Source organism: Neovison vison, chromosome 5 (assembly GCF_020171115.1).
Source record: "Neovison vison isolate M4711 chromosome 5, ASM_NN_V1, whole genome shotgun sequence".
Taxonomy (NCBI): domain Eukaryota; kingdom Metazoa; phylum Chordata; class Mammalia; order Carnivora; family Mustelidae; genus Neogale; species Neogale vison.
The window spans coordinates 141,734,770-141,744,362 of NC_058095.1; positions in this window are offsets into that span (position 1 = coordinate 141,734,770).

The following is a 9,593-nucleotide window of genomic DNA, read 5'->3' on the forward strand; positions in this document are numbered from 1 at the left end:
AAATTTTCTTGGTTAGAACATCAAAGAAAGTATGTTATTGCCTATTCAGGTGAAAAAAATTGTGAATCTGAATAAAATGTTTAGTGCATTAAGACCTCTATGTCAAGAACCTATTCAGTAAAGTTTAATTCAGACACAAGTATAATTTTTGAGAAAAATTTTTTTCCAAATAGGAAATAATATATTAAGACTGTTCATCCCATGGTTTTCACTTTTACCATCTTCTTTAATTAAAAATAATTATGGTTTAGGAACTATAATTAATTTAACCCTGCAATCCAAAGTTATTCGGAACTTCTTGACCTGCACTGTCTGTTCTCTTGTGAGGTTATTTCAGATTAAACTTATTCTGTTATTTTGAAAACCAAAGAAAAATAACTACTTCTAGTGTTCTTACAAATTCCCTCGATAAGGAAATGAAGGGTCACATTTTTTGGTCAGCTTTTTAATGTGGTGTTAGCACTTCAATTAAGGATCCTTTCATTTAGGTACCTGTATCGGTTGAAGGACTTAAACTTCCTTAGTATGATGCAAGCACTTTATAAATTTATAAGGCTTGTTTTTACATCTCTTTTACTGAAGACAGGACAGAGAAATGAATAAAATGTACATTTAAAATAAATAATTCCTTCAGCTATAAAAATGTGCCAGGATGCCATGGTGATTTTTCTCACACAATTGCTGCAATGGGTGTTGAGATGATTCTCCCACCTTCTTTTCATCCTACTCATATAGTTCTGCTCAATTTATTCTGTCAGCAAGTTAACAAAAATCAAATGAACAAGAACCTGATGTTCTGAAGAAAGCTTTTAGAAAGAGACTAGAGGTTTTGCTGTCTCAGCTGGGAGGTGTGGCATCTACCCTTTTCCAGTGATCTCTGACTGCGTTTGGACTGTCAAGATAGTGGTGGAAGCCAGGAACATCTTTACCATCTGTGCTTGGCATCCGTTTTACAGAGCGCCTGCCAAAGGAGAAACAGCTTCTTTTAGTACACACCTCAGTGCCATTTTCCTACCTTTTAACTCCCCATGAGGTTACATTACAGATACCTTGGCAGCAGAGTGGTGGGCCAATTGCAAATATAAGAATCGTATAAAATTCAGCAAATCTCTATTTTAGGGAAAGTGTTTGCTATCTGGATGCTTTTAGGCATAATTCATTTGCTAAACTTCATACAGTTACCTAAATCATATACTGTGGTTTGACAAAAATGTTCTCTTCTGAAATGCCATGAATATAATTTATGCATGAGAAGGAAGAGGTTTAAGGCCTCAGTCAGAAAAAAAAAAAAAAAAAGAGCCACATCTGAAATAATCTGAATGCAACAATTCTCGTAAATATAGGTACTGAATGGGAAGGGCTAATTTCATTATAGTATTTTGCTTTATTGGATCACTTCTCGTGTTCTGTAATATAGATGGTATATATAGAAATAGTGAACAAAAGTGGAAAAAAAAGCTAGATAAACATTGATGTAAGGAAGAACATAAAAGTATGTAAATGAAAAAGCCTACAGTCAAAATTATTTTTTAGTAAGTCTATATATAACAAACCAAAATATATCCATATGCACATATGGAAGTTTATATAAATATATAAACATATAAATATTCTCTGTGCTCAAGACAGTCTGTCTGATGTTGTGACTGATATAAACTCTCATTGTGTACCCTTGAATCGGTCCATAGACTGTGATGGGGGAAGCCTTTTGTGTGAACTGATTACTGAAACATGACTGAGAACTGTTTGTACCCATTGAGTGCTGGATAAATATTTTTGAATGACTGTATATCAATTAATAACTGCTCTCAAGTAGTTTAAAACCTACTAAAGGAAATATGTATATAAGTAAACCTAACACAATCAGCTTTTGAAAGTTATTAAATCACAAAGACTTCTATGATGTTTCCAAAAGAGAGATAATTCGTATATACTTGAGGCAATCAGAAAAGTAATATTTTAGATAGAACTAAAGAATATATATGAAAAAGACAACAGGGAATATTGGGAGTATCTTGTGTGCTGAAGGATTTAGAAACATTTAATAACAACTAGCCTGACTTGACTGATGCATTGCAGATGGTTAGGGGAGAGGGGGAAAATAATACAGGGAAACTGATGTTGAATTATACACAGCCTTCAATATCTGGCTTAGGAATTGTATATGATTAGATAAGAAAAGAAGGGAGGTAATGAATCAATAGCTTAAGCAGAGAAGTATATTAGTAACACTTTAAGAAGATTAAGTCATATATACAAGAGAAACTGGAGAAAAGATACTGCATTGGGGGAGACTGATTGCAAGAGATAAAGGCAGTGTTCATGAGGGCTCACACTAAGGTGGTGTCTTTGGGAATACGATGGACTCAAGGGAAGTTCAGTTTTGTAACTGGAATTTAATACCGAGCCCCCCTTGAGAGCTTTCTTTTCCTACCAACACATCTAAACACTCATACAACACCAAAAACCATGACTAATTTTTGAGTTAACTAAGAGAGGAAATCACCCTATCAAAATGAAAACATGGAAGATTCCTTTTTAAGCATTTCTTCTTCTCTCCTGTGTTTCACAGTACATATTTTTTTGAACTCTCTTCTTTCTTTATCATTGTCAGATCATCTTTTTTTTTTTTTTAAAAATCTTGTTTTGGAAGACAAAACTGTTTCAAAATTATATAACTTGGGGAAGTATAGTGCTTTTATAGTTCTCACTCTTTGTTTCATGAAAAGAAAAATTTCCCTCCAATCCCTAACCCTGGGATTTTGGTGAATGAATTCCTACATTGACAGATATAAAAGGGCTAGTTAAAGTTGATAACTATATAAAGGAAAATCTGTGACAGGTATAGCCACTTGATTGTCTATAATATTCCACTCCAATAACTAATGAATGAGCTTGGTAAGTAATTACTAACCTACTTACCAAGGTTAGTAATTGTGATGCCAGATTTTCAGATGAGTCATATTTTATGATTCAAGCATTTATTATACAGAGTTCAGAACACATACGAAGTAGTTAATAATTATTAACTATTATAACCATTTGGGTTCCTTCTGCTGTTGTTAGAGCCAATGCTCTTAACTAAGTTTTTCCAAATATGAAAGTGGTTAACTCCGTGCTCATCCCCCTTCAGTTTATTTGGTTCAATAATCTTGGACCTACTTCCCTAAGAATTATATATTTTTTTAATTTTTATTTTTTCCCTAAGAATTTTAAACAATGTTGAAATGTTCATAAATCAATTATAGTATATAAGAAAAAAATCTAGAAAATTGCATAAGGAAAACTCAGAAGCGATATTGGCTCTGAAAGCATTTGTACAGACAGTGGGTGAAGTGGATGGGATTGCCGGGAAAATATACATCTATGCAAAAGAAGGAGGGAGAAAGGGAAGGGTGGGGGAGAGAGAGAGGGAGAGATTGGAAGTGGAGGGAAGAGTGAATCTTTGAAAATGCCTAGATTCGACTAAAAAGAATGAACCAAATGAGGAGAGTTATGATCGAAAACCAAGAAAGCACAGGATTGGGGTATTAGGGAACCTGAAGTAAAAACAGGTGGCTGTTATGATATATGGCAGAACGATAGCTAGGATAATGGATATTTTGAGGAAGATTTCATTTTTTTTTTTCCTCTGTCATGAGGAGGTATGACACCAGATTTTTTTATGAGTAAGTTAGTTAAGAACTGAACTGTAGCTTATCACTGCTATTTAAAGAGGTTAGGAAACAGAGATAACAGGAACTCTACCACAGATGTGAGTACCAAGTCACATGGTTTGAACCACACAGAACCTGCATGACTGCTGATGAGAAAGAATAGAGGGGACTGGTCCAAATATAGGTGGGCTTTTAAACCACCTGGCCTTTAAGACATTTTCTTGCCATGATGCTGTATAACTCTATTCAATTAAGAAGGCAAGCTAAAAGTTTGAATACATAGCAAGTGCAAAGGTGGTGACGTTTTCCTGAAATGTGTTCGTTCTAGAAATACTTACTGCTGAGAAACTACTTTGAGTCAGACTCTATTCAAGAAACTGTGGATACAGTGGCACATAATATGAGTAATATATGCACCTTGATGGTTGGGAGGGGTTTCCAGAAAGTAAAGTAGTAAAATTATGGATTAACATTTTGGATATCAATATGTGATACAAACAAATGAAAAGAACAATGCGACACATACAAAAAGACTTGGATGAATAGAATCCCACTTTTATGTAGAGGGTTGAAACATACCTTTCTTGGATGGTGACACCACCTGGAGATTTGAAGCCGGAAAAGGAGCTAGCTGTGAAAAGAGATGTAGGAGGAAAGTTTCTAGCTGTGGAATCTGCACACGGAATGACTCAGTGTTTGGGAGATAGAGAAAGGCCAATGCTCTAGATAGTCATAATTAAAGGAGGAAGTGGTAGAAGATTGGTATAGCACTGATGGAACTATTACAGAGGAGACATGGGAGATGTCTGCAAGGCTGGAAATAATTGATGAGAAAAATCCTGGAAAAGTCAGATGGGTATTGAATCAGACAAACCATTTATCTACAGAGATACGAGGGACACTTAATTGATGCAGAAGTATTTTTGAAATAGAGGTCCAGGATTTAAATATCAGTATCCATATCTTAAACCCTTATTCCTGGTAATGTAGGGAACAGTTTTCTGAGAAGGGGAGTAAAGACAGATTGGTTACCTAGAAAGGGAAAGTAAAACAAATTTGGGTCAGTTTCTCAGGAAATGCAAAAGGAAATAGAATTATGTATTTCCCATCACCAATTAGAATTCATCTGTACATTACAAAAACATTTATTAAGCATTTTCTACCTATGAGATTAGAGACCAAACACTGGGAATATGAAAAAAATCAAATAATGGGATCACTGCCCTTGGAGTTCATACCTGGGTAAGAGCACAGGCAGCCTGGAGTTCTGTGAATTTGTAGTAGATTCATCAACATAAATTTATAAATGTATCCCATAAGTCATAATCACATAAATAACAATAAATACCTGTATTTCATTCTGTTCCATTAATAACAGACTCTTTAGTGTGTGCACTCTGGAATTTTGCATTAATAACAGTTTGGAGAGTAATACATAACCGTGAATTGTCCTCAGGCCTATAATTTGCTCTGTTGACAAGCATAGAGACTGATAATGCAGAGTGAATCATAAACATTATCTTGAATTAATGCAGCTGCCTGCTTTGATATGCAATTATTTGTATTCGGTTTCTTCACTCAGACCTCTTAAAATATGTAAAAGCATATGGAGTTTTCCTTGACCCTCAGTGTCACTATTTGCAATGCCGAAACACTAAATTAAATGTATGGATAGATATACAGGACAGATTCTGAACTCTGATGTCTTAAAAAATTGATCTGTACTCTTTATCAACTAAAGTACAGTGATAATAAATGTCAAATATTTTGTGCAAAGATGTATTACCATTCATCTTTGGCTGAGTCCATAATAAATTGTTAGCCAACACCTTCTAGGGCTTCCTAATTAAATTGTTGAATTAATTAGTGTGCAATAAGGATGTTGATATTTCTGTATCAATTCATCATTACAAGTTTGGTTTCCAATGTGTATTTTATTAAATTATTTAAATATTTAAAAAATATTGGAAATGGGCTTACATAGAATACACATATCCAGCTATGCCCAAAATAATCTTTTCCCAACATTTTTTTTTCTCTTGCCAGATCCCTCTTCACCATTTGTTTATCTGAAACTATAAAGGCATAAGAGATTTTTAAAAAACCAAAAAACATATTTTAAACTTACTAAAAGGCAATTGGTCTTTTGCCAAAATCTCAAATTGTTAGCTTCAGAATTTTCTCCTGTGGTTCAGTAGTTCCAATTTTCAGTTAGACACCAAGATGTTTATATCATGAGGCACTTCAAATTTGTCCTGTTCAGAATCTGAGTAAATGATCCTTTTACCTAACAAAACACAAAATATATAAAAATCCTGATATATTTATTATCTTCTGTATATATTCTTCCTCCATCAGAGCTTTTTTTTTTTTTTTTTTTGTGAGAGGGAGGGAGAGAGTCCCAAGCAATCTCCATGCCCAGCGCAGAGCTTGACTCAAGGCTTGATCCCACAATCTTGAGTTCATGATCCGAGCCAAAATCAAGAATCAAGATGCTTAACTGACTGAGCCACCTAGGCATCTCCCTGTCAAAGCTCTTATAACTATACAGCACATGCAGCTACAAACCTAAAAGTCATTTCTATATTTCCTTTATTGTAGCTCATTCAGCCAGTTAATTGTCAAATGCCATAGGCTCATAGTTAAAATTGTCTCTAGTGCAAGCCCCAGGGGTTTTTGCATCCTGGTGACAGCATCCTATCCTATGTCTTTCTCAGCTTTCCATCTCAATCCCGTTTCATTGCTAGTTCTAGCTATTCTTGATTTAATAATTCCAAATTTTTGCTTATAATAGTCAAGATTTAGCAATTTCTTCAATTATTTTTTTTCTTTTTTAATTAATTTATTTATTTTCTCATTATCCATATTCCTTTTTTTTTTTTCAATTTATTTATTTTCAGAAAAACAGTATTCATTATTTTTTCACCACACCCAGTGCTCCATGCAATCCGTGCCCTCTATAATACCCACCACCTGGTACCCCAACCTCCCACCCCCCCGCCATTTCAAACCCCTCAGACTGTTATTCAGAGTCCATAGTCTCTCATGGTTCACCTCCCCTTCCAATTCACCCAAATTCCCTACTCCTCTCTAACGCCCCTTGTCCTCCATGCTATTTGTTATGCTCCACAAATAAGTGAAACCATATGATAATTGACTCTCTCTGCTTGACTTATTTCACTCAGCATAATCTCTTCCAGTACCGTCCATGTTGCTACAAAAGTTGGGTATTCATCCTTTCTGATGGAGGCATAATACTCCATAGTGTATATGGACCACATCTTCCTTATCCATTCATCCGTTGAAGGGCATCTTGGTTCTTTCCATAGTTTGGCGACTGTGGCCATTGCTGCTATAAACATTGGGGTACAGCTGGCCCTTCTTTTCACGACATCTGTATCTTTGGGGTAAATACCCAGGAGTGCAATTGCAGGGTCGTAGGGAAGCTCTATTTTTAATTTCTTGAGGAATCTCCACACTGTTCTCCAAAGAGGCTGCACCAACTTGCATTCCCACCAACAGTGTAAGAGGGTTCCCCTTTCTCCACATCCTCTCCAACACATGTTGTTTCCTGTCTTGCTAATTTTGGTCATTCTAACTGGTGTAAGGTGATATCTCAATGTAGTTTTAATTTGAATCTCCCTGAGGGCTAATGATGATGAGCATTTTTTCATGTGTCTGATAGCCATTTGTATGTCTTGATTGGAGAAATGTCTGTTCATACCTTCTGCCCATTTTTTGATGTGTTTGTCTGTTTCGTGTGGGTTGAGTTTGAGGAGTTCATTATAGATCCTGGATATCAACCTTTTGTCTGTACTGTCATTTGCAAATATCTTCTCCCATTCCGTGGGTTGCCTCTTTGTTTTTTTGACTGTTTCCTTTGCTGTGCAGAAGCTTTTGATTTTGATGAAGTCCCAGAAGTTTATTTTCGCTTTTGTTTCCTTTGCCTTTGGAGACGTATCTTGAAAGAAGTTGCTGTGGCTGATATCAAAGAGATTACTGCCTATGTTCTCCTCTAAGATTCTGATGGATTCCTGTCTCACATTGAGGTCTTTTATCCATTTTGAGTTTATCTTTGTGTACGGTGTAAGAGAATGGTTGAGTTTCATTCTTCTACATATAGCTGTCCAGTTTTCCCAGCACCATTTTTTGAAGAGACTGTCTTTTTTCCACTGTATATTTTTTCCTGTTTTGTCAAAGATTAATTGACCATAGAGTTGAGGGTCCATATCAGGGCTCTCTACTCTGTTCCACTGGTCTATGTGTCTGTTTTTATGCCAGTACCATGCTGTCTTGGTGATCACAGCTTTGTAGTAAAGCTTGAAATCAGGTAAGGTGATGCCGCCAGCTTTATTTTTGTTTTTCAACATTTCCTTAGCGATTCGGGGTCTCTTCTGATTCCATACAAATTTTAGGATTATTTGCTCCAGCTCTTTGAAGAATGCCGGTGGAATTTTGATCGGAATGGCATTAAAAGTATAGATTGCTCTAGGCAGTATAGACATTTTAACAATGTTTATTCTTCTGATCCAAGAGCATGGAATGGTCTTCCATCTTTTTGTGTCTTCTTCAATTTCTTTCATGAGTGTTCTATAGTTCCTCAAGTACAGATCCTTTACCTCTTTGGTTAGGTTTATTCCAAGGTATCTTATGGTTCTTGGTGCTATAGTAAATGGAATCGATTCTCTAATTTCCCTTTCTGTATTTTCATTGTTAGTGTATAAGAAAGCCACTGATTTCTGCACATTGACTTTGTATCCTGCCACGTTGCTGAATTGCTGTATGAGTTCTAGTAGTTTGGGGGTGGAGTCTTTTGGGTTTTCCATATAAAGAATCATGTCATCTGCGAAGAGAGAGAGTTTGACTTCTTCATTACCAATTTGGATACCTTTTATTTCTCTCTGTTGTCTGATTGCTGTTGCTAGGGCTTTTAATACTATGTTGAACAAGAGTGGTGAAAGTGGGCATCCTTGTCTTGTTCCTGATCTCAATGGGAAGGCTGCAAGCTTTTTTCCATTGAGGATGATATTTGCTGTGGGTCTTTCATAGATAGATTTGATGAGGTTCAGGAATGTTCCCTCTATCCCTATACTTTGGAGCGTTTTAATCGGATGTTGGATTTTGTCAAATGCTTTTTCTGCATCAATTGAGAGGACCATGTGGTTCTTCTCTCTTCTCATATTAATTTGTTGTATCACATTGATTGATTTGCGAATGTTGAACCATCCTTGTAGCCCAGGGATGAATCCCACCTGATCATGGTGGATAATCTTTTTAATGTGCTGTTGGATCCTGCTGGCTAGGATCTTGTTGAGAACCTTAGCATCCATATTCATCAGTGATATTGGTCTGAAATTCTCCTTTTTGGTAGGGTCCTTGCCTGGTTTGGGGATCAGGGTAATGCTGGCTTCATAGAAAGAGTCTGGAAGTTTTCCTTCTGCTTCAATTTTTTGAAACAGCTTCAGGAGAATAGGTGTTATTTCTTCTTTGAAGGTTTGGTAGAATTCCCCAGGGAATCCGTCAGGTCCTGGGCTCTTGTTTTTTGGGAGGTTTTTGATCACTGATTCAATCTCGTTATTAGATATCGGTCTATTCAGGTTGTCGATTTCTTTCTGGTTCAATTTTGGTAGTTTATATTTTTCCAGGAATGCATCCATTTCATCTAGGTTGCTAAGCTTATTGGCATATAACTGTTCGTAATAACTTCTGATGATTGTTTCTACTTCCTTGGCGTTAGTTGTGATCTCTCCCTTTTCATTCATAATTTTATGAATTTGGGATTTCTCTCTTTTCTTTTGGATTAGTGTAGCCAGTGGCTTATCGATCTTATTGATTCTTTCAAAAAACCAGCTTCTAGTTTGATTGATACGTTCTACTGTATCTCTGGTTTCTCCCTCATTGATCTCAGCTCTAATCTTGATGACACATTGGACCAAT